Genomic DNA, 5,277 nt, shown 5'->3' with positions numbered 1-5,277 from the left:
GAATGTAGCCACCCACTCCTCCAACTAAATGAGTGACTAGAACGCGCAAAGTGCACACACGTGAAATACAAGGCGGATGGCGGTGGTGGCGACCGCACAACGAAGTCAAAGTCCTTACTGCCACCGAGCTGTACGCTTCAAAACGGCGGAAATGGTCAGTTTTGTGTTATATGTATTTTGCAACGATTTTTAAAAGTATATATATATATATATGTATAAAGTATTCATAGGCAGCACCTTGTAATCTGCCATGTGCTTGGGAATTATATAAACGCGGTGAGCCAGGAGCCCATAGGTCTCAAGGGAGGGCAGGAGTCAAGTGCATGTGCTTTGGGACCTCCCTGCACCAGCCAGGATCCTTCCGGCCCCCTTGTGCTTTTTTCTCCAGGATTCCAATGCTGGCTGCTGCAGGGCTGGCCTGGCTGGCAGACTTGTCCAGGTGCCCTAAGTAAGGCCCTCAGAACTGAGTCTGGTTTTTGAAGAGGCCCCAGCCAGGCCTGGACCATGCGGATGACCGTGCACCAATGCCTCAGCAGGGAAGGGCCATGGTTCACTCTGTACCCTTCTTCAGGACTACGACGGGGCCAGCCTGGGGCTCTGCGGCGGGTAGGGAGAAGGGTGCTCCAGCTGGAAGTTCCTGGGGTAACCCTGACCCCTCCAGAGGCCACCTCCTCTTCCAGATTGCTGGGGAAGGGGGTGACCCTCCGCCATCACCTGGCTACCTTGGCACAGGTGTGCTGGCTCAAGCAGAGCGGGAACGCAGGGCCCCATCCATTCTTTCCCTCAACACTCCCTAGTGCATTCCTTCCTCATTCATTCGTTCCCCCGGCTCGCACCGCACTCCTTCATTCACCGCGCTCCACCATTCATGCTCCCGCGGGTTCATTCATTCCCCGGCCGGCTGCCATCCCCTCCCCGGCTCCCGAGTGCACGTGGCGCCCCGCGCCCCCAGGCCTGCCCCAGCGTCCCCCAGCCAGTGCGCCCCGCCTGGGCGCTGCGGGGGGAGCCGCGGAATCAGCCGCGGCTGCGCGCGGGGCCGGGGCTGGCGGGGAGCCGGGCTGGGGGCGGGGGGCGGGCGCTCCCTGCGGGAAGCCGGGCGGGGTGGGGGGAGCCCCGGCCGCGCCGCGGCTCCGGGCGCGCTCGGCCTCGGAGGGGAGGGTGCGGGCCGGGGGCGGCGGCGGCGGCGGCAGCGGGACCCGAGCGCGGCGGCGGCGGCGGCGGCGCAGGCGAGCCGCGCGGCTGCCCCGGGGCCATGTGGACGGGCGGCCGGCGGCCGGGCCGGCTCCGCCGGGCGGTGAGTACCCGCGAGCCCGGAGGGCAGGGCGCGGGCGCGGGCGCGGAGGCGGGGCGGGCGCCACCCACGCGGCAGCGCGGTCTCGGCGGCGCCGGCGGCGGCCCGCGTGCCCCCTCCCGCGAGGGGGGCGACTGTCCAGCCTCTGCTCCCCCGCCCGTAGCGCCCCCTCCGGTGCCGATGCGCGGGGTGGGAGAGGGGGGTGGGGGCCGGCCATGAACGCTTCGCCGGCCGCGGGGGGCACTCGCAGGGCGGGGCGGGGACTCGGCCTCGGCGCGCCGCCCTGCCCCCCGCGGGGCCGGCCCGAGCACCTGGGACCGAGTTGCGGGGGTCCTCGCCCCTCTAACACGTGCATCCCTCCGGTGGGAGGGAGGCTGGGGCATGGCGGGGGGAGGGGAGCAGGGCGGGGCCTAGGCGATCTGGGACCTGCCGCTGTCAGCTGTCACGGGCGGGTGGCCGGCATGCTGGCAGGCCCCCCTCCTGCCGCGGGTCGAGGCTCAGTAAGCCCCCCCACCTACCCCGGAAAAGGTCGAGGAGCCAGAAGGAGGCTGGACCAGGGGCTAGTTCATTGAGCGATCGCAGTGCGTGGGCTTGCGCCGGCCCCGGACCCCCTAGGTCTCACTCTGCGCCTGCAGGGCAAGGAGCTCCCATTCCCCACAGTTCGAAGGGAGGAAACTGAGGCTCCGGGAGGGGAAGGCGCACCCCGGGAGCCGCTCCACCGAAGCGTCCACCCTCCCTGAACCCCAGCACAGTTGGATGGGAATTGCTGCCCTTAGCGTTTCCGCTTCCTGCCTGGTGTAGAGGTGTTTCCTTCCTCGTTTGGGCCCCACCCCGTCCCCAGTGTGGTTCCTTTGGGGCAGGAGCAGCGTGGGCGACCTCCTGGAGTCTCCTGGACCAGCCGGATGGGAGCAGAGTAGGGACCCAGGAATGGGCCGGTGGTGGCTGAGTGCGCTGTGCCTGCAGAGGTGGAGCCCTGGTGGCCAAGGTCAGCCACAGACCTGGGCTGTTTGCAGACTGGAAACTGACCAGGGGTCAAGGCCTCGGGGCTCTGGGCCAGCAGGACAGGGTCCCCCCATGGGCTTGGCTCCTGTGGAGGTCCCAGCGCCCTAGATCTCTGAGGGGCCGTGGAGAGGTCCTTGCCCTTCACTGGGCCCCAGTTCCCCTGCCCACTGCCTGCAGCGGAGTCCCTTCCACCCCCAGGGCCGGCAAGGACCAGGGAAGAAAGTCCATCATCCGCTGCTGTGCCGGCCAGCCCAGGCCGGGTGGCATTGCCGGCTGGGGCAAGTGGCCGATAAGGGGCGGCTCCGCCTGGCATGTGTGACGCACAGGGCGGGGAGGCAGCAGCCTGGGCCCTGGCAGCATCCCCGAAAACCCTTAATTTTCCCGACTTTCACTATAATCAGGGCGGCACAGAGAAGCAGGCGCAGTGGCAGATGCGGTTGCTGCAGGCCGGCGCCGGGGCGAGAGGAGGCTGCCTGCGCTTTCGGAAGGACTATTGTCTCATATTTATAGATTCCTGCGCTCCATGTTCCTCTTACCCTCAGAACCTGGAGCTGTTCACACCTGGGATGCTGGGTGGGCAGGGCAGGGGCTGCCTGGAGCCTCAGTGCTGTGGGTCTGTCTTTCCACCGGGCCAGGCTTGGAGAGTGGGTCATTTCTGGGTCGGAGAGTGGAAGCCAGGCAAAGCAGTCTGGAAGGAGATCTGTCCACCCTCAGAGACTCTTGGGCACAGCCTCTGGCCCCAAAGAGCTGCCATTTATCGAGCAGCTACTATGTGCCAGCCCTGATGTAAGCACTTTCATGCCTTGTCTCCACAGCAATGCTTTGAAGTAGCCCCCCACTCCCACAGGCACTTAAGGATGTTAAGAATGAATGAATGAGAGGGGGAAAGAGCAGTCCATGGGTGACTGAGGGCTTGGTTGGAGACAGTCCCTGCATGCATGCATGCTCAGTCGTGTCCTACTCTCTGCAACCCCACAGACTCTAGCCCGCCGGCCTCCTCGGTCTATGGGATTCTCCAGGCAAGAATACTGGAATGGGTTGCCATTTCCTTCCCTAGGGGATCTTCCCGACCCAAGGATCAAACCCGGGCCTCCTGCATGGCAAGCAGATTCTTTACCGTCTGAGCCACCAGGGAAGCCCCTGGAGACCATCCACAATTTCTCAAGTCCTCGGAGGCTCAAGAAGCCCAGGGCCTGGGTGGGAGTTGAACAGGGGAGGGTGGAGGAGCAGGAGAGGGGAAGGCCTAGAGGTGAGAGTGATCCTGGGTCTATAGCAGCTTGAAGCAGGGCTTCAGTCCCTGGCCAGAGAGTGAGATCAGACCGTGGCAGTAATAGCAGCGAATCCTGACCACTCGACCAGTGGTCAGTGACAAGGCCCTGGCCCTTTGGCTTTGCCGAAGAAAAGAATTCCCACAAAGATGGAGAGTAGTGAAACAAGTTAAGTGCTTATTAGGAGAAAAAAGTACAGGACATGTGGATAGACACAGGGGCAGACTCAGACAGTCTCAGAGTTTGGTAGTTTGAGTTACTTTTTTGGGGCATTTCTTCCGGTTTCCCTCTGACCAATCATTCTGACTTGCCCAGTGCAGAGTCCATATTTGGCGTGTCTCAGAATCCTTCTGTGTGCACGCACGCATCTCTCAGCCAAGATGGATCCCACCGCAAAGGCCTATGGGTAGTTGGCGTCAGTTAGCATCACTCCTGTTTTGACCTCCAAGGAGCCTTTCCGCGCATGTGTGGTTGGGGAGGTCTCCTGACTTTGCGAATGAGAAATATGTGGTCTGGGCAAGGCCTAGCTTCCTCTCTCAATTGTCCTGTTCTTGATATTTTAGAGTTTTGGTCCACAGGGAATGAATCTCCAGTCACCTTACCCTGTGGGGTGGGGTCCGTCTACCTCCTGCCTCAAGGGGGGGAGAGTGCAAGGATCAGAGGAGGCTCGGTCCAGCCGAAGTGTGGAGGTCAAGTGTGTGTGTGTGTGTGTGTGTGTGTGTGTGTGTGTGTGTGTGTGTCAGGAGAAGGCTCTTCCCCTCATAGCAGGTAGAGATCCCTGGGGACAAGTCCAGGGGTGACCCCAGGCTCACCGGGTTGGCCTAGAACTGCTCCCAGCATCCCCCTCCTGGCTCCCCCTCCTGCCCCAGAGCAGGTCACTAGCCTGCTAGGAGGAGAGGCCTAGATGGGAGTCTGGAGTCTTGGGTTCTAGTTCCTCCTCTGCTCTGTGACCTTGAGCAAGACCCTGCCCTCTCTCTGGGGCTCAGTTTCTGAGGCACAACGCCTCTCTGAGTCAGAGGAGTGGCTTCCATGGCCCGAGAACAAGCCCTTGGTGATAGCCAGTGGCAGAAAGAGCTGACCAGAGCTGTCTCTGTTGGTTCAGTACTGCAGGAATGAAGGACTGAGTGAGTGGATGAATTCTCCATCCCCCTTAGCATACTCTCCTCATGTCCCCCACTGCGCTCCGTTCACTGGGACCACTTAGGTGAATCTGATACAAACCTCGCCCTTCAAGATCTCACAGTCTGCCAGGAGACACAGACCTTGACTAGCATGATGGTGTTAGGAGGGTGATGGTGGCTTTCACAGCCCCCCATCCAGGAAAGCGACCAAGCAGTGACTCCAACCCCAACAGGCCGTGGATCTAGAGGCTCCCACTGCAGCCCCTAGGGGCTTCTTGGGGGTGGGCATCAGCTCATGCCTAGCTCTGAGCCAGGCCACGGGACTGCAGTCATTTGTCCAACTAGCAGCCTTGAACCGAGTCAGGGATGGGGATGGGCCAGACCTGGTCCTGCCTGGGGAAGACAGACACCGAAAGCTCCAGTCATGGTTCTGGTGGTCCATACTGGGATTCCCGTGCATTTGGGTGGAGAAGCAATGTGGGGTGGACTACAGAGGCCGGTGGGTGTATTGTAGGCAAATGGACGTGGTGGGAGGTGTGTGGCAGGGCAGACCAGTGGATGGATGGATAGAAAGCTAGAGGGATAGATGCATAGG

The sequence above is a fragment of the Dama dama genome, chromosome 13 (assembly GCF_033118175.1).
Source record: "Dama dama isolate Ldn47 chromosome 13, ASM3311817v1, whole genome shotgun sequence".
Classification (NCBI taxonomy): Eukaryota; Metazoa; Chordata; class Mammalia; order Artiodactyla; family Cervidae; genus Dama; species Dama dama.
The sequence above is the reverse complement of the archived record's forward strand: the minus strand, read 5'-3'. Positions refer to the sequence as shown.